The sequence below is a fragment of the Panthera pardus genome, unplaced genomic scaffold (assembly GCF_024362965.1).
Source record: "Panthera pardus isolate Hobbes unplaced genomic scaffold, ASM2436296v1 HiC_scaffold_1, whole genome shotgun sequence".
In the NCBI taxonomy this organism is placed as follows: domain Eukaryota; kingdom Metazoa; phylum Chordata; class Mammalia; order Carnivora; family Felidae; genus Panthera; species Panthera pardus.
Genome location: NW_026526654.1, coordinates 79,564,190 through 79,585,224, shown reverse-complemented (window position 1 = coordinate 79,585,224; position 21,035 = coordinate 79,564,190). Strand labels below are relative to the sequence as shown.

General features: G+C 38.1%; 1 protein-coding gene across 3 annotated transcripts in view; it reads right to left on the bottom strand.

Moving 5' to 3' along the window:
• The window catches only part of N4BP2L1 (NEDD4 binding protein 2 like 1), a 34,755-nt gene that overhangs the window by 12,568 nt on the left and 1,152 nt on the right, over positions 1-21,035 (bottom strand). The gene's annotated exons all lie outside the window — the stretch shown is intronic.

Sequence of the window (21,035 nt, the reverse complement as noted above, 5' to 3'; positions counted from 1 at the left end):
TTTGTATCTGATGTTTTGTACATAAAAATAGAAACATAATATAGAGCATACCAAATTTTCACCAAATTTACTTCCAAAGCTATTATTTCCCAACTCATGAAATACAGTCCTATGACATTATTTTTAATGACTATGACACAAATATTGATATGGATATACCATAATTTACTTCACTAATGCCCTACAGTTAGGCATTTATTTTGCCCCCAACTTCTTTGATTATCAGCAAGATTATTTTACATTTTCTAATTATTTAGAGGTACTCTTTTATGAACTGCATTTTCATGTCCTTAGTTAATAAATGTTATCTGTTTCTTACTGAATATGTAATCTTTTTAATTTTGTTTATGATAAACTCTGACATAAAAGTCTGAATTTTTAGAAATTTTTCTAGGCACATGTATCCATCTTTTATTTTCTACTTTCTGCTTTTGATGATACATTTACATCAATCTTTCCCACTCCAAGTTTATATAAATATTCATCTTTGTTCTATTACATTTTATTCCCCAGTTCATCTAAAATTTTATTTTGGTATCATGTATTGGCTAAGCATCTAACTAGATTTTTTTTTCCACGTGGAAAACCAGTCATCCCAAATCCATTAACGGAATAATTTGCCAATTCCCCACTGTTTTGAAATACTTTCTTTATATACTAAGTGATAACAAATAATGAGGCCTGTTATTGGACTTTCTATTTTTTCCACTAAGGTTGATGTGTAAATTCTTCATTGTCTTCTTTTCCAGTATCTTTTTTTATTATATTCAGTAGTTGTGAATTTTTCCTCTATACGATTTATATTTTTATCTTCTCATTTTGTTGCAGAGACATTTCTGAACACTACCACATAAAAGGACTTTCTTATGCAAGCTCTACACCTAACATGGGGCTCAAACCGACCCAAGCAGCAAGAGTCACATGCTCTACTGAGCCAGCCAGGTGCCCCAAAGATCTCCGTTTGTAGATGTCTTTGATTCTTCTCATGGTGGGCTAAAATTGGTTGTTCCAATAAATTTTCTTTTCTTTTCAAGAGTGCTGAGTACTAAACAAGGAGCTTGACGTGTATCATCTCTCCTTAACCTTTATAACAGTCTTATGAACTAAATAATATTTTCTCTAGTTTTTAGATAAAGAAACTAAGTGTTCAAGATGTTAAATAATTGGTCCAGGTTTACACAGCTTGGATGCTGTGCTGCCTAAATTTTACCTCAGGTCTACACAGAGTTCAGATACCTGGGTGTCAGATACTTTGCCAGCTCTTGTGGATCTAAGAAAGACCTTCTATTGTCTTTACACATCAGCAGTTTGGCTTGATGAGAATTACTGGATTACAGTCCTTTCCCACAGATGTTTATAGTTCACCTATGTTTTAGTTAGAAATGAGTTTAACTGGGGCACCTGGGTGGCTCAATTGTTTGAGCGTCCGACTTCGGCTCAGGTCACGATCTCACGGCAGGTCTGTGAGTTGGAGCCCTGCGTCAGGCTCTGTGCTACCAGAGTCTGGAGCCTGCTTCAGATTCTTGTCTCCCTCTGTCTGCCCCTCCCCTGCTCGCTCGTTTGCTCTCTCTCTCTCTCTCTCAAAAATAAACAAACAAGCAAACATTAAAAAAAAGAAAGTGGCACGCTGCCACACCCAACAAAAAGTAACTAAGGAAATTCAGGTAGTTAATTAACAGCTTTTGCAACAGTCTTACCAGGTTATGTCTAAGTACTGGGTTTATATTTTTATCATTTTTGTTCAGGTCGTCAGCTCAGAAATATGTGCTATTATACCTGTAATCGTTGCTTTGGTTATATTTATTATGGTTTTATTTATATTTATTCTCACGTTTGTCTTCTATATTACCCTTTGATTTTCTGTATTGTGATTCTATTCACCTCCATCTCTAACAGACTTTAAAAATCCAACATTTTCTTTGGATACTTTTTAAAAAGTAGATCTCATTTAGCTCGTTTTTAATTTTTTTCTGCTTCCTTGCCAACTCCCTTCATGTCTCATACCTATTATTATTTTTGTATCTCACACCATGGAGAGAAATTTTCAAGAAAAAACAAACTTTAAATATATAGAAAAGGAAAAAATAATAATCTAACAAGTATCTGTATACATACCATCTGGAGCTGATAATTGTTAACATTTTCTTATATTTGTTTTGTTGGCTTAAAATTCAGCTAACCTCCCTGCCCTTAACTCTGGCATTCCCAAACACCTTTACTCTATTTCTCTTTTCTCTTTTCCAGAGAACTTATCACCTCCTAACATAATATCCAGTTTCCCTATACTTTACATCTGCTTCCCTACCTGTGGCATACAAGGTCCATGAGGGCACAATCTTTGTTTTGTTTTCAGTAATTATTCTCAGGTACCTAGGAGACTGCCCGAAATATAGTAGGCACTCAATAAATATTTGTTGAACGAGCAAATGAAGGGAAAGTGTATTTTTTATATCTATTCATGTTTATATACAGACTTAATCCATTCCTTTTAACTGCTATGTAGTTATCAGCAAACGTAGCTAACATTTTACTGTGTTCCAACACTATTCTCGTGGCTTTACATTTCTCCTATAATGCTCAAATAGACCTGTGAGATAAGTCCTGTATTGTTAGTAACCCCTATGCTACAGATGAAGCAACTGAGACCAGTGAGTGGATACAAAATCAATGTACAGAAATTGGTTGTGTTTCAGGGCACCTGGGTGGCTCAATCGGTTAAGTGTCCCACTCTTTATTTCGGTTCAGGTCATGATCTCAGGGGTCCTGAGATTAAACCCCATGTTGGCTCCACCCTGGGCCTGGAGACTGGAGCCTGGTTAAGATTCTCTCTCCCTTTCCCTCTTCCCCTCCCGACTTGCACATGCACTCTCTCTCAAATAAAAGAAGTAAATAAATAAATAAATAAATAAATAAATAAATAAATAACATTGGTTGTTTCTATATAGTAATAACAAAACATCTGAAAAAGAAATAAAGAAAACAATCCTGTTCACAATAGTGTTACAAACAATAAAATATTCGGGAGTAAATTTAACCAAGAAGGTTAAAGATCTAACAATAAAAGACATAAAACATGGCATCAAAAACATAAAACATGGGTGGGGGGAGTTAAAAAAAAATGTAATGCTTTTATTTCATTTTTTTTAATTCCAAGATTTTATTTAAATTCAAGTTTGTTAACATATAGTGTGGTATTGGTTTCAGGAGTGGAATTTAGTGATTCATCACTTATATACCACACCCAGTGCTCATCCAAAAAAGTGCCTTCCTTAATGCCCATCACCTATGTAGCCCATCCCCCCACCCAACTTTCCTCCAGCAACCCTCAGTTTGTTCTCTTAAGAGTCTCTTAAGGTTTGCCTCCCTCTCTGTTTTTATCTTATTTTATTTTTCCTTCCCTTCCCCTATGTTCATCTGTTTTGTTTCTTAAATTCCACATATGAATGAAATCATATGGTATTTATCGTTCTCTGACTGACTTATTTTGCTTAGCATAATACACTCTAGTTCCATCCACATCATTGCAAATGGCAAGATTTAATCTTTTTTGATGGCTGAGTAATATTCCAGTGTGTGTGTGTGTGTGTGTGTGTGTGTGTGTCTGTGTGTGTGTGTGTGTACACACACACACACACAGACACACACCCCACTTCGTCTTTATCCATTCATCAGTCGATGGACATTTGGATCTTCCCCCTTTTTTTTTTTTTTGAGAGAGAGGGGGTGGTGAGTGCCTGCATGCAAGCAGAGTAGGGGCAGAGAGAGAGGGAGAGAAAGAATCTTAAGCAGGCTCCATGCCCAGCACACAATCCCAAGAGCATGAGATCATGATCTGAGCCAAAATCAAGAGTTGGACATTTAACTGACTAAGCCACCCAGGCACCCCTGGGCTTTTTACATAATTTGGCTATTGTTGAAGTGCTGCTATAAACATTGTATTTGCCCTCAGTATTTTTGTATCCTTTCAATAAATACCTAGTAGTGTAGTTGATGGGTTGTAGATTAGCTCTATCTTTAACTTTCTAAGGAAACTCCAAGCTGTTTTCCAAGTGGCTGTACCAGTTTGCATTCCCACCAACAGTGTAAGAGGGTTCCCTTTCTGTGCATCCTCGCCAACATCTGTTGTTACCTAAGTTGTTAATTTAGCCATTCTGACAGGTGCAAGGTGATATCTCATTGTAGTTTTGATATTATTTCCCTGATGGTGAGTAATGATGAGCATTTTTTCATGTGTCGGTCAGCCATTTGTATGTCTTCTTTGGAGAAACGTCTGTTTCTGTTTTCTGACCATTTCTTAGCTGGATTATTTATTTTTGGGGTGTTGAGTTTGATAAATTCTTTATAGATTTTAGGTATTAGCCCTTTATCGGATATGTCATTTGCAAATATCATCTCCATTCTGTGTAGGTTTCCTTTTAGTTTGGTTGATTGTTTCCTTCACTGTACAGAAGCTTTTTATCTTGATGTAGTCCCAACAGTTCATTTTGCTTTTGTTTCCCCTGCCTTCAGAGACCTATCTAGTAAGAAGTTGCTAAAGGTCAAAGAGTTGCTGCCTGTGTTCTCCTCTAGGATTTTGATGGCTTCCTGTCTTACATTGAGGTCTTTCATCCATTTTGAGTTTATTTTTGTGTATGGTATAAGTGGTCCAGTTTCATTTTTCTGCATGTCACTGTCCAGTTTTCCCAACACCATTTGCTGAAGAGACTGTCTTTTTTCCATTGTATATTCTTTCCTCCTTTGTCAAAGATGAGTTGACCATATACTTGTTCTATTTCTGGGTTCTCTATTTTGTTCCATTGGTATGTGTCTGTTTTTATGCCGGGTACCATACTGTCTTGATGATTACAGCTTTGTAATACAGCTGAATTGTGATTTGTGTCCAGAATTGTGATGCCTCCCGCTTTGCTTGGCTTTTTCAACATTACTTTGGCTCATCAGGGTCTTTTCTGGTTTCATACAAATTTTAGAATTGTTTGTGCTAGCTCTGTGAAAAGTCCTGGTGTTGACAGGGATTGCAAGATTTCTACACAGATTGCTTTGGATAGTATAGACATTTGAACAATATGTGTTCTTCCAATCCATGAACATGCAATGTTTTTCCATTTCTTTGTGTCTTCAATTTCTTTCATAGGTGTTCTATAATTTTCAGAGTACAGATCTTTTGCCGCTTTTGTTAGGTTTATTCCTAGGTATCTTATGGTTTTTGGTGCAATTGTAAATGGGCTTGATTCCTTGATTTCTCTTTCTGCTGCTTCGTCAATGGTGTATAGAAATGCAACAGATTTCTGTACATTGATTTTATATCCTGTGACTTCACTGAATTCATGTATCAGTTCTAGCAATTTTTTGATGGAGTCTTTCAAGTTTTCCATGTAGAGTATCATGTCATCTGCAAAGAGGGGAAGTTTGACTTCTTCCTTGCCTATTTGGATGCCTTTTCTTTTTGTTGTCTGGTTGCTGAGGCTGGGACTTCCAACACTATGTTGAACAATAGTGGTGAGAGTGGACATTCCTGTTGTGTTCATGACCTTAGGGGAAAGTTCTCTGTTTTTCCCCATGGAGGATGATATTAGCTGTGGGTCTTTTCTATATGGCTATTATGATGTTGAGGTATGTTCCTTCTTATCCCTACCTTTTTGAATGTTTTTATCAAGAAAGTGCTGTATTTTGTCAAATGCTTTTTATTTATCTATTGAGGGAATCATATAGTTCTTATCCTTTCTTTAATTAATGTGGTGTATCACATTGATTGATTTGCAGATTTTGAACCACCCCTGCATCCCAGGAATAAATCCCACTTGATTGTGGTGAATAATCCTTTTAATGTATTGTTGGATTTGATTCGCTAGTATCTTGTTGAGAATTTTTGCATCCATATTCATCAGGGATATGGGTCTGCAGTTCTTTTTTTGAGGTCTTTGGTTTTAGAATCGAGGTAATACTGGCTTCATAGAATGAGTTTGGAAGTATTCTTTCCATTTTGTTTTTTTTGAACAGTTTCAAAAAAATAGGTATTAACTCTTCTCTAAATGTTTGGTATAATTCCCTTGGGAAGCCATCTAGCCCTGGACTTATTTGTTGGGAGATTTTTGATTACTGATCCAATTTCTTTACTGGCTATGGGTCTGCTCAAATTTTCTATTTTTTCCTGTTGCAGTTTTGGTAGTTTATATGTTTCTCAGAATTTATCCATTTCTTCCAGACTGCCCAATTTGTTGGCATATAATTGTTCATAGTATTCTCTTATAATTGTTTGTATTTCTGTGGTGTTGGTTGTGATCTCTCCTCTTTCATTCATGATTTTGTTTATTTGGGTCTTTTTTCTTTCCTGTTTGATAAGTCTAGCTAGGGGTTTATCAGTAAAGTCCAAAGCCAGCAGAAGAAGGGAAATAATAAAGATTAGAGCAGAAATAAATGACATAGAATAAAATAGAAAATGTAGTGTTTTTAGAATGTGTTAGAACTTAAGTGATTATCATCTGAAAAATAAATCCATATATATATATAGACCTATATATATAGGTCTACATATAAGAACCCCATCATAACCACAAATAAAAAACCTACAATAGAAACATAAAAAAATGAAGAGAAAGGCCCCAAAACACTAAAGAAAACCATCAAGCAACAAGAGACCAAGAGAAGAAACAGAGAACACAAAAACAACCAGAAAAAAAAAAAAATGTAAACGGCAGTAAGTACATACCTACCAATAATTACTTTAAATGGGCTAAATGCTCCAATAAAATTACATAGGGTGGCTGAGTGGATTTTTGAAAAATCTATAGGGGGAGCCCAGGTGGCTCAGCTGGTTGAGCGTCTGGCTCTTGATTTCAGCTCAGGTCATGATCTCCCAGTTTTGGGATTGAACTCCTCATCAGACTCTGTACTGACAGCGTGGAGCCCGCTTGGGATTCTCTCTCTCCCTTTCTCTCTGCCCCTCCCCTGCTCACAGAAGCGCCTTCGCTCTCACACTCTCTCTCTCTGAAAATAAATATTTTATAACATATCTAGGGGCTCCTGGGTGGCTCAGCTGGTTAAGCATCTGACTTTGCCTCAGGTCATCATCTTGCAGTCCATGGATTCAAGCCCCATGTCAGGCACTGTGCTGACAGCTCAGAGCCTGGAACCTGCTTCAGATTCTGTGTATCCTTCTCTCTCTGCCCTTCCCCCACTCACACTCTTTCTCTCAAAAATAAACATTAAAAAATATTTATAAAACTATATGCTGAGGGCGCCTGGGTGGCTCAGTCAGTTAAGCGGCTGACTTTGGCTCAGGTCATGATCTCGCGGTCCGTGAGTTCGAGCCCCACATCGGCTCTGTGCTGACAGCTCAGAGCCTGGAGCCTGTTTCAGATTCTGTGTCTCCCTCTCTCTGACCCTCCCCCGTTCATGCTCTGTCTCTCTCTGTCTCAAAAAAAATAAATAAACGTTAAAAAAAAAAAAGACTTGAAAAAAAAAAACAACTATATGCTGCCTACAAGAGACTCACTTTAGCTCTAACGACACACAGACTGAAAATGAAGAGATGGAAAAAGACATTCCATGCCAAGGGAAAAGAAAAGAAAGTTGGAATAGCAATACTCATATCAAATAAAACCAACTTTGAAACAAAGACTGTAACAAAAGATAAAGAAAAGACATTATATAACGATAGAGGTGTCAATCCAAGAAGAAAACAGAACTTTCATAAATATTTATGCATCAAAATAAATACAGGCGCCTACAGGCTCCTGGGTGGCTCAGTCAATTAAGCGCCCAACTTCGGTTCAAGTCATGATCTCACAGATCCTGAGTTTGAACCCCCATGGGACTCTGCTTACAGCTCAGAGCCTGCTTTGGATTCTCTGTCTCCCTCTTTCTCTGCCCCTCCCCCACTTGTGCTCACTCTCTCACTTTCTCTCTCTCTCAAAAATAAATAAGTAAACATTTTAAAAAAATAGGAGGACCTAAATAGATAAAGCAAATGTTTACAGACAAAAAGGGAAAAACTGGCAGTGATACAATAATACTGGGGACTTTAATGCCCCACTTACATCAATGAATAGATCATCCACATAGAAAATCAATAAAGAAACGTTGGCCTTAAACAACACATCAGACCAGATGGGTTTAATATACAGAACATTGCATCCAAAAACTGCAGAATATACATTCTCTTCAAGTGTGCATGGGACACTCTCATAGATATATCATATGTTAGGCCACAAAACAAGTCTCAATAAATTCAAGAAGACTTAAGTCATATCAAGCATCTTTTCTGATAACAATGGTATAAAGTTAGAAATCAATTAAGAGAAGAAAACTGGAAAAAACACAAACATTTGGAGACTAAACAGCATGCCACTAACCAAGCAATAGGTCAATGAATACATCAATAAGAAAATCAAAAAATACCTTGAGACAAATTAAAATGGAAATACAACTTTCCAAATCTATGGGATACAGCAATAGCTGTTCTAAGAGGGACATTCATAGCAATACAGACATATTTCAAGAAATAAGAAAAATCCCAGATAAACAATCTAAATTTACACCTAAAGGAACTAGAAAAAGAAGAAAAGAACAAGACCCAAAGTTAGTAGTAGAAGCAAGGAAATAATTAAGCTCAGAGTAGAGATAAGTGAAATAGAGACTAAAAAGGATAATAGAAAAGATCAATGAAAGTAATAGCGGGTTCTTTGAAAAGATACACAAAATCAATAAACTTCATCAAGAAAAAAAGATTTATCAGACTCCTCCAGAAAACAAGAGAAAGGACCCAAATTAATAAAATAAGATACTAAAGAGAAGTTACAACCAACATCACAGAACTACAAAGAATTATAAGAGACTATCACAAATAATTACATGCCAACAAACTGGACAACCTAGAAGAAATGGACAAATTCATAGAAACACACAACCTTCCAAAACTGAATCAGGAAGAAACAGAAAATCTGAATAGACCAATTACAAGTTATGAAAATGAATCAGTAATTTAAAAACTCCCAAAAAACAAAATTCCAGACCAGCTTCACAGGTGAATTTTACCAAACACTTAAAGAAGAGTTAGTGTTTATCCTTCTCAAATTGTTCCAAAAATTAAAGAGGAAGTAACAATTCCAAACTCATTTTATCCTGATAGCAAAATCAGACAAAGACACCACAAAAGAAAGAAAATCTCAGGCCAGCATCCCTGATGAACATAGATGCAAAATCCTCAACAAAATATTAGCAAACCACATTTGACAATATGTTAAAAAGATCAAACACTATGGTCAAGTGGGATTTATTCCAGAGATGCAAGGATGGGACACCATCGGCAAATCAACGTGATATGCCACATTAACAAAGTAAAGAATAAAAATCATATGAGCATCTAATTAGAGAATAAGCTAACTTATTAGTTACAGAATAAGCACTTGACGAAATTCAACATCCATTTTTATTCTCTTGGCCGCTAGGCACCATGATAGCTAGCCTGTGTGGCCCAAGCAAGGTCTTCCAGGCATTAGGCTGGGCAGCCCTCCTTGGGGTCCCAGACATGAGGCCAAGAACACAGCTGAAAGTGGAGGCCTGGTATGTGGATCCTGGAGGGAGACCGTAGGATGAGATGGTCCAGGCCCCAGGGGGGATGGGAAGAACCTGCAGCAGGAGGGCCAAACTGTAGGTGGCCCTTGTCTCACTCCAGTGCTTGCCTTGGGTTGTACCTTGAACATCCATTTATAATTAAAAACTTCCAAAAAGGAACATAATACCTCAACATAATAAAGGCCATATATGATAAAACTACAGCATGATAAACATCATGCTCAATGGTGAAAAGCTAAATGCTTTCCCTCTAAGATCAGGAACAAGACAAGTTCTTGCCCCTCTTGCCACTTTCATTCAACAGAGTGCTGGAACCCCTAGCTACAGCAATCAGATAAGAAAAATAAAATGCTTGATTCAAAATGTTAAGGAAGAAGTAAAACTGTCACTATTTACAGATGACATGATACTATATAAAGAAAACCCTAAAAACTCCACCAGAAAAAACTATCCGAATAAACGAATTCAGTAAAGTTCCAAAATACAAAACACGCAGAATTGGTTACATTTGTATATACTAATAATGAGCTATCAGAAAGAAAAATGAAGAAAACAATCTTATTTACAACTTCATCAAAAAGAATAAAATACCTGGGGATAAATTTAACATAGTAGGTTAAAGACCGGTACTCTGAAAACTGTAAAAAGATTTTATTGATGAAAGAAATTGAAGACAACACAAATAATGGAAAGATACAATGTGATCATGGGTTGGAAGAGTTAATATTGTCAAAATGTCTATACTACCCAAAGCGATCACAGATTCAATACAATCCCCATCAAAATACCAATAGTATTTTTCACAGAACTAGAACAAATGATATTAAAATTTGTATGGAACACCAAAAGACCCCAAATAGCCAAAGCAATCTTAAGAAGGAAAAACAAAGCTGGAGGTATTATTCTCCCTGATTTCAAGCTACACTACAAAGCTATATTAATCAAAACAATATATTACCGGCACAAAACAGACACATAGATCAATGAAATATAATAGAGAGCCCAGAAATAAACCCACATTTGTATAACCAATTAATCTATAACAAAGGAGGCAAGATATACAATGGAGAAAAGACAGTCTCTTCAATAAATGATGCTGGAAAAACTGGACACCATATGCAAAAGAATGAAACTGGACCATTTTCTTACACCATACATAAACTCAAGGTGGATTAAAGACTTGAATGTAACACCTGAAATCATAAAACTCCAAAAAGAAAATACAGGCAGTAAGCTCTTTGACATCATTCTTAGTAATATTTTTTTGGACTCGTGTCCTTAGGCAAGGGCAACAAAAGCTGTACCAAACAAATGTAATTACATCAAACTAAAAATCTTTTGCACATTGAGGGAAACCATCAACAAAACAAAAAGGCAAATCTACTGAATGGGAGAAGGTATTTGCAAGTCATACATCCAGTAAGAGGTTAATATCCAAAATGTATAAAGAGAATTTATCCAAGGGATACAGGAGTACTGATGCATAGGGGCACTTGTACCCCAATGTTTATAGCAGCACTCTCAACAATAGCCAAATTATGGAAAGAGCCTAAATGTCCATCAACTGATGAATGGATAAAGAAATTGTGGTTTATATACAATGGAATGGAATACTACGTGGCAATGAGAAAGAATGAAATATGGCCCTTTGTAGCAATGTGGATGGAACTGGAGAGTGTGATGCTAAGTGAAATAAGCCATACAGAGAAAGACAGATACCATATGGTTTCACTCTTATGTGGATCCTGAGAAACGTAACAGAAACCCATGGGGGAGGGGAAGGAAAAAAAAAAAAAGAGGTTAGAGTGGAAGAGAGCCAAAGCATAAGAGACTCTTAAAAACTGAGAACAAACTGAGGGTTGATGGGGGGTGGGAGGGAGGGAGGGTGGGTGATGGGTATTGAGGAGGGCACCTTTGGGGATGAGCACTGGGTGTTGTATGGAAACCAATTTGACAGTAAATTTCATATATTAAAAAAAAAAAATAAGTTATCAATACTTTGGCAACTTGGATATAATAAGATATAATGAAAGATAAATTTAAAATTATTCCCCAAAGCTGTGAACATTTACAGAGTTGAAATAAATAATTTGCTTTAAACAAAAATAAAAAAAAAATGTATAAAGAACTTACACAACTTATTATTTAAAAAAAAATCTCATTTAAAAATGGGCAGAGGACTTGAATAGACTGTTCTCCAAAGAAGACCTACACTAACATGAAACAGGTGAAACATGAAAGGTGCTCAACATCACTAATAATCAGGGAAATGTAAATAAAACCATAATGAGATATCACCACACACCAGGCATAATGGCCATTATCACAAAGAAATCAAAGATTTTTATTTTTTTAGTAAGATAAGGATGTGGATAAAAGGACCCTCAGACACTGCTGGTGGGATTTTAAGTTGGTGCAGCCACTGTGAAAAATAGTATGGAGGTTCTTCAAAAAATTAAAAATAGAACTACCATATGATCCAGCCATTCCACTTCTGGAAGAAAACAAAAACACCAATTTGAAGAGATATATGCATCCCCATGTTCACTGCAGCATTTTTCACAATAGACAAAATATGAAACCAGCCTAAGCGTCCATAAACAGATGAATGGTATAATGAAGATGTGGTGTATATATGAAATATTAGCCATAAAAAGAATAAAATCTTCCCATTTGTGACAACATGGATGGACCTAGAGGCTATAATGCTAAGTGAAATAAGTCAGACAGAGAAAGACAAATACAAAAATGATTTCACTTATATGTGGAATCTAAACAACAAATGTCATATGTCAACGATATCTCATTAAAACTGGAAAAAAACAGACCCTTGAGTGCTACAGCTAGATTAAAACCTAGACTTCCGGCCCCAGAGCTGCACACTAAACCACTACGCGTGAGTGCTATAAAACAAACAAACCACATTCATTTATCCTTTTCTCTAGTGACATTTAGGTTGTTTGCAGTTTTCCTTACTATGAACAAGTTTCAATGAACATCATTGTGCCTATCTCCCTTCGCATGCATACGTTGAATGTTTCCTGAGGCTATATACATCAAGAGGAGTAGCTATGGGATCCTTTTTTGTTTTTTGAAAGAACAGAGCAGGTGTTGTTTAAAAGTTTCTTCCTTTCAGAAAAATGTTTTTCTCTGATAGAATATATGTTCCATGAAGGCAGGAATGTTTTGTTCACTGCTGTATTCTAAGCAAATAGAAGAATGTCAAGCACATGAGACATACTCAATAAACACCTGCTGAAGGTATGAATGGTTCTGGAATATTAAGCTCTATTTCCTTAATTATGCAAACTCATTTTATATAGCCCCAAACTGTATGAGGAGAATTTCTAGTTACTCATCTTTGTACATTGAGAATTTTACCTAACCCTTGGGTTTACCCCCAAAGGGGACTGGAAGAGAGGATTCTTCTTGGATCCCGGTACTTCCTCTGATGTTACTGGTATTCTTTTCAAGGATTTTATTTCTTTTTTAATGTTTATTTTTTTATTTTCAGAGAGAGAGAGAGCGAGCAGGGGAGGCACAGAGAGAGAGGGAGAATCCCATGCAGGCTCTGTGCTGTCAGTTTCCCAGGAACTGTGAAATAATGACCTATGCCGAAACCAAGAGTAAGACGCTCGACCATCTGAGCCAGCCAGGTGCTCCCTCCTCAAGGGCTTTAAACTGGGAAGTAAGGAACAAGTTCTATGACCCAACACCCTGAAGAGAATGGGGAAGGAACCACGGCTGTTAATGACTTGGGACAGTCTCCCCTGAGGCCTGGTGTGGCTTGACCTTGTTGGTGCTTCCAAACACCATGTCAAAGCTGAACCTTGCCCTATTGTAAAGAGTTGGAAAGATGCAACTCAATCAGTGCCAGCCCCATGGATACCACCAAGCCACCATGGCTAAGGAGACTGCAGCAAGGAGTTCCCAGTCTGTCCTACTGCTCCCTCTTGCTCTTACCCCTCGTGCCTCCAAAGGAGGGCATGTGAATGTCTACCAGACTCCCAGATAGCCCTCAAGGGCCAGTGCATCCCACTCCACTCTACCTATGAGAACTTCCTTTTTTTGTATGTGAACAACTCCCTTCTGTAGAATCTAGCAATGGTACAGGTGTCCCCATGTTTCTATTGTTGGTCACTTCAGCCATGCTCAGAATAGGAGGAATCAGAAGCACACCTACCTCAGTGTTAACTTGTTTTTTGCTGTGCTTTCCCAAGATGTCCTAAGTCAGTTATAGACAACAGAACAGTGGTTGAACGGAAAACCGTTGGCTGCTGCTTCTCTGTGAAAGCAGCTGCATCTTTGATTCTAATTTTTAAACCCCTTTTTAGTGTGACTCCTGGGTGGTGAAGGTGGCACATCCAACATCTTCACGTGTAAAACACAGGAAGGATTTTCTTGTGTACCGATGGAAGAGGACTTTGGAGTGGATGGCTGTACCTGTGCTTTGTTTCTCTCATCTATTCTCCACAGCCCATTCATTCTTTTACACCTCGCTTTGTGTGAATAATCTCCTTTTCACTTTTGTGCTTTACTCGAGTCCCATGCTGACAACTGAGCTGGCAACTGTTAGGAAGCTTCTGGCACTGACAAATCCATCAAATATTTAGTGACGTAGGCCTACTAGATGCCAGACCTTCTCTCAGAAGCTGAAGAAAAAATATTTCCTGATATCAAGGAGCTCACAACACGTCTCACAAAGCTACCTTCTAGTAAAATAAATAGATAATAAATAAGTAACCATATGTCGGGGGGTGCTAGTGTAAGGGAGAAAAGGAAGTCAAAGTACAGGGCAAAGAATGCTGGAGAGGTGCTACTTTCGAGAGCAGAGAAAGCCCCTCTTAAAATATCCTTAAAAAGTGTGAAAAAGAACATTGAAATATCCTCGCTATACAATCACGCCTCAACAGGATTCCCTAGTAACTATGAAAAGCAGATGTATGTGTGTTTGTTCATGAACATCCCTAGTAGGTAAGACCACTTTGTGTATTACAAAATCTGGAATCTCAGGACCAAGTGCATGATTCTCTGATTCTAATTTCCTCACTTATAAAATGAAATCAACCATATCGTAGGGTTATTGTAAAGATCCAATAAGCCAGCGTCTATAAACTGCCAAGCATACAGTTAGCACTCAATAAATGTATACTTTCTTTCCTTTCTCCCTTCTCTTTTCCCGGCTCTTACCTTGATAAAACCAGATAGCCTTCTCCCTAAGTCATACACATGATGCCATAGAGATCCTTATGAAGGAACAATCAGAAATTAGGTCAGTTTTTCCTTATTGTACAATGTCCTCAATCCATAGAGCCTAGGTCTCTTTAGATAATTTGGAGTGAAAACAAACAATTCCTTATTGGGTTCCTCTAGAGTCTGAATGGGCCTAGAATGGTGCCATTAAATAGAGAAGAGTTCATTGAAATGCCAAGAGGGAACTAAGTCACTAGATTGAATTACAAATGTCTTATCCTGTGAGTAGATGAGGAAGGGGCTTCAGACCCTCAGGGGGTTGGATATTGACTACATCTCTCTCCAACATACCATAATCAGGATAAATATGAGTACTTATTAAAAAATCTAAATCATCCCCTCCCATTGTCCCAGTGGTACCACATTAATAAAGAAAATTAATTCCCTGGTATTTTTTATAGCCAAAGAAATATATCATCAATAATGACAAATAATAAAAGGTGACTTTCTTACTCTAAGAGTTAATCCAGGTAAACTTAGCCCTTTTAATAGACCACGTAAGCGTTTTTTAATTAAACAACAAATTCAAAACCAACTTCATTAGTCTCTCACGAGGTCACTCCCAGTGGCCTCTTCCTTTGGTGCAGAAATAAAAGCTCTGCACTAGAAATAGGAAGTCATCCCTGTGACCCTGATCAAGATGTCTAACTTCTCAGTGTCTTAGGCTTGGATTAGATTAAGGGAACATCTTGTGCATGTCTGAGATCTTCCTATGAACACATTCTTCCCCTTTCATTTCTTCCTCTATTTCTACTGCTTCTCTAGTCATAAACCACACCTGCAATATTATCTTGGTCCAATTCAGCAGCGTGTTCTTCTACTTTCCCAATGGCTCCGGGACTACGATGGTGGAGAATCTCCTGTATAGCTGGGCAGCCTTTCCACCAAGTAATTATAAACACATAGCGCACTGTATATTCTTCCTCCCTGTGAAACATTTAAAGCATAGTCCTTATTCATATTCATAGTCCTTATAGTCCTTATAGTCTATAAGCCTATAGTCCTTATAGTCCTTATTCATCCCAACCTCCAGAGAGAGGTGTTGTAAGGACTCTCAGAAGGAGCTCAGCAGAGAAGCTTAAAACCCACCTTAGGAAAATCATTAAAAATGTAAAAATAACTAGCAGTCTCTCCAAGTAGACTTCAGTGAATAAAGATCTGATATGTCCACCTACCTGATCCTTTATTTTCATATACACAGACTTGGAATACCGCAAACTTTCTATTTTGACCTTGCTTTTATTTATAAGAGCCCTGGCCTCATAAATAAAAATGCATGGCCCAAGCCTGCTGGCCGGGTAGGCCGTGGAGCACAGTATGCTTTGGGCTTTAACCTTTCACTACTACAGTTAGCTAACTTAACTGATCCCTTCTCACTGCTTCCCACACGTCACCGTGTCCGCTTGCAAAGTATACCTTCGTCCTTGCCTCTGTCTTATCATTGTGTCATGTCAGGAAAGCATCCTCTCGCTTCCTTGGAAAGTTTAGTGCCAAAAAATAATGAAACGGTATTTCACTCAGTGGAAAATTTCATGTTATCCAGAGACATGAACAAAAGAAAAGATAGCTGTCGGCAAACATCCTTTGCGCCCGACTGAATCCATGTTGCAAACCATTTGTGACACTGCCAAAGGGAACCGGAACATGGCAAAAGATGCAACATGTACTAGAGCATGGTTCCTAGACTTTGACTGAGATATAAAGATTTAAAGAAATTCCAGGGAACTGACATAAGGTTGACAACACTTTTCAAATAAGGCCTAAAAACAGAAGGAAAGACCACCCTTTACTCTTGCCATTTCCTTTCAAATGGACAATTTAGTGGTATATCCATGAAATGGAATATTATTCAGCCATAAAAAGTAATGAGGTTCTGATATAGGCTACCACCTACAAGAACCTTGAAAACATTAAGCCAAATGAAATAAACCAGACACAAAAAGACAAATATTGTTATGATTCCACTTACATGAGGTATCTAGAGTAGTAAAATACGTAACAATAGAAAACAGATCAGAGGTTACCAGGGGCTAAGGAGAAGCAGGGATGGGGGGGTTATTGCTTAATGGGTAGAGTTTCTTGAAATAGATACTGGTGATGGTTGCCCAACATCATATAATTAATGCCACTGAATTGCACACTTAAAAAATGGTTAAAATGGCCCCAAAGGGGGGATATTTTCTCACACACACACACACACACACACACACACACACACACACACACACACACATTGCAAAGCATAGAGGGAAACAAATCGTCCACAGATGCTTTCATTGATGTAAGAGGAAAGGATAGATGCAGATCCAGGTGAGTTTTTCAGTGCAGCTGTGGAAACAGATAGTTCTGGATCATCTGCTCAGAGTGAAAGGGTCTTGGGACTGGAATCCTATTTCTTCTATCAACTCGGTACTCCTTTGTGCAGGTTTTGATGTTTCCGGTGATCTGGCTCTGTGTTAACCTAACCAACACATTCACAGATATGAACCATCCACTCAATCAAGCCATCCTCCTCACTAGCCTAGAACACCCAGTTCTCCCAATTCATGTCGCTAATCCTTTTTCTTTGTTCAGCCATATCCTCCCCATCGTCAAGGCCAGCTCAATAACCATTCCCACGTGGCAGAGACGATCTCTTCCAGAGTTTTCCTATCTTCCTAACCATCCTCAGTGACCAACCTGGTCTTGAACACCAAAAGCACATAAAATGCTCTTCCCCATCAGAGCTCACTTACCCACAGTAGTGCATTGATTATTGTTTTCCATTTGTTAGTCTTTTGTGAGCTCCTTCTCTTAATCTTATTTATTGAGCAAGTACTAATAGTTTTTTAAGTACCCAGCAAATGCTATTATTGTTGATTAGTGAATAATTAACAAGAGTTAGTATTTATGTAGCCCACGAATTCCACAGTGCTTTCACACATATAATTACAGGATCACTGTTTACCATAGTATCTTAAATCCCCACAAAAAACTTATTAATGAAATATTAGCTCCATTTGAATGAAAAAGACCTGAGGTGTCAAAGAATCAAGTGGCGCATGCTAGTTCATATGCTAATTAATAATTAACAAAATATTTAATAATTACTTGATAACAAAATTAATAACAGTAAGTAATTACAATCAATCTTGTGTATTAAAAAAGTCTCCTACTATATTTCCAACTAAGAATAAACCTAGGAAAGATTTTTCATATAGAAAATGACACATTCATCTTGTTATTTAGTAAGTGTTTTGTCACACAACCTGAGTCTATCTAGCCAAGTCATTCCACAAAACTATTTTCAACTTTAAAAAGTTAACAAGTAACACATATTTGTCATAGAAAAATGAGAAAATAAGTCTGGCAGGAAAAGTCCATAATCCTACTATCTAATGTCAACAACCACCAACAGATACCTTTTTACACATTTCATGTGAGTATATGTAGACCCTCTTTCTTTGAACAGAAAATGGGATTTTTTGATAGACAGCTTTGTTATTAGGCTTTTTAACTTAATGAGGGGAATGAATATATTTGCATGTCAAATACATCTATGTTCCCATTAATGACTGCGTGACTTATAAGCTAATCCTCTATTTCTGTATGTTTAAGTTGGCTCACATTTTTTTTCTATCATATAAAAAACTCTGTGATGAACACTCCCCTATATTCATGAGCTTGTCCAATTACTACCTTAGGATGAATTCCTGGAAGTAGGAATTACAGGTCAATGGTAAGAAACTATTTTTGAAATGTTTGTGGTTTGTGTTTTGTTTTGTTTTGTTTTCCATGAAATAGAGGTGATAAAACAGATTTAGGGGGCATGCTAAGTTTTTAGTATTCTGTTGTACTCAAATTTTTTTTAAACCTGGTAAAACTCTGTTTTTTAAATATGTCCAAAGAATTTAAATAGAAGGTTTCAACATTCAAGCCCCTTCAAACTATAAAAACATATTGGTTGAAAAGCATAAAAATCTAACAGTGATTTGGAAGACAAGACATATCCTAATTTCAATAACTTTTATTATTTCTTTAATCAAATGAGAAATAACAGCAGAAAAAGAAGAACCCACATTTGTAAAAACGATCTCCTCCAATTTTTTAAATTTTTATTTTTCGGATTCAAAAAATACATATTCATTATAGAAAATTTGGAAAATACATAGAAGAAAATATGAATTTCCAAGAATCCAACAATACATAAGAGAGCCTTACAGTTTTACTACTTTCCACACATGTGTACTTTTTAACAATTTGCCATTTTCCTTCTCTCGCCCACCCGACGCCCCAGAAGAGAGGCGAAGGCAGGTCCTTGAGGACCACGGCCTGTGACATCCACCATACCACTCTGTCCTTACTGCAGGCCTCCCTTCTTGCTGAGCTGTGGCCTGGTTCCTTGCTTACTCCCCAGACTGCTTTGTAAATGCACCACCCACCCCCCAAAGTGCCAAGGCTCCTCTGCCTCCAGAAGTCCCAAGCGGGAGAACTCACAAAGTCAACTTCCAGCTAGCTGCCTGCTTCATTTCAGGGCCAGGCTTCTCCCAAGTGACACCTTGAAGATTTATCTCAGCTGATCAACGTCTGAAGCAGCAACTAATACCTCTTAAAATGTATATAGCACGTTAAAGTTTAGCGAGTTCTCTCACACACATTTAACCTCTGCAAGAGTCTTCTGAAGTGAACAGAGCAGATATCCTTATTTAACACAGAAGGAAACAAGGTGCAGAGGAGCCGAGGAAAGATCATACATAGCTAGTGAGTGGCAGAGCTTGCACTGGAAGCCATAAATTGACTCCAAGGTCAGAGCTCTTTACCTAGCCGTTAAACCGTGCTTAAGTCTGACAACTAGAAATTAAGAACCAGAAGGGTCTTCAACAGATCACCTCATCTAATCCCTTCTTAGTATTCACACATAAGGAAAATGAGTCCCCGAGAAGCTAGGTGATTGCCGAAAGTCACCAGCTTTCGTGATGAAGAGAATCTAAAGGCACAATCTTCAGACTCCCAGGCCAGTGCTCACGCCAGTCGTCCCTAGAGAGATGTTCTTTAATAAGCTGGTCTCTCATCCGGTGTCTTCTGCTTAGCCAAATGTCAACCAGGAATTAAAATCCTAAAAGTGTAGAATGTTAGAGCCAGAAGGAACCTTAAAGACCACCCAGGCCAACCCACTGACTTTACAGATGAGGAGTCTAAGATCCAGAACCCATGGCTTCTGACATTCAATTCTATGCACTTTCCTTCCAACTCATCCTATCACTTCCCTTCTGAGTAGTTAAAAACAAAATCTGGCCAAAGATGTTTACTTCCTTCTTTGACATTCAGTGTGCCACAGGCCACAGATCAGCAAAGTCAAAGTGAAACTAAATGGGATTTGAATTCAGAAGATACTTAGTTTGTAACAGATGTACCCACCATGACTGTAGCATGAAATATCCAAGTTCTGCTGCGTTCTAAGCAGCCTCCCCCACTCTCCGCCCTCCACCTCCATAACCAGACAGCAGGTCTATTGAAATGTGTGTGTTTTAGGAAAGGGCACCAATGACCCTTTGGAAGTCACCCATCCTTTAATCTGTGAAAATGTAGCAATATTGTTTGGCTAAAGACTTTTACTCCACAAATCAGCCAGGAATCCTGATTAAAGCTGGCAGCACATCACCAAGGCTGTCACAGTTCCCTGACCCAGTGGACCCAGATCCTGCTCTCACCATCTTTGTATCATCTGTGTATCATCCAAATCAGCTCCTGAAAGTATGCTACCTTGATTCTCCTGTAGCAGGTCCATGGTTCTATGGCTAGCCTTCTTTCTCTAGAGATGGAAAGCTCTTTGAGGGCAAGGCACTACTTCTGCCATTGCCCCTAGCTTCAAGAAACTTGAAGAAGGGTAAACAAAACCATGTGTAAAACCAAGCGCAGTCACAGAGGTGTAAACAGGAAGCCAAGGAGCCCAGAAGAGAGCATCTACTGGTGGGGAGGGGTAGCTGCTGGGTAAGGTAACAGATCCGAGCCTTAAAGGGCTAGTGGAATCAGTCGGGCAAAGGTAGGCGGAAGGCAAGCCAGGCAGGCGGGCCAGCGTCAGCACAAGCAAGGAGAGAAAACAGTTCAACGTTGCCGGAGCATCAAGTGCAAGGCGGGGAGTGGTGGGAACTGAGGCTGTAGCGGTGGGCCCAGCTCCGAGGCGGCAGGCAACAAGCCCGCGTAATTCGCGCTGACCTGTACCGGGAGGG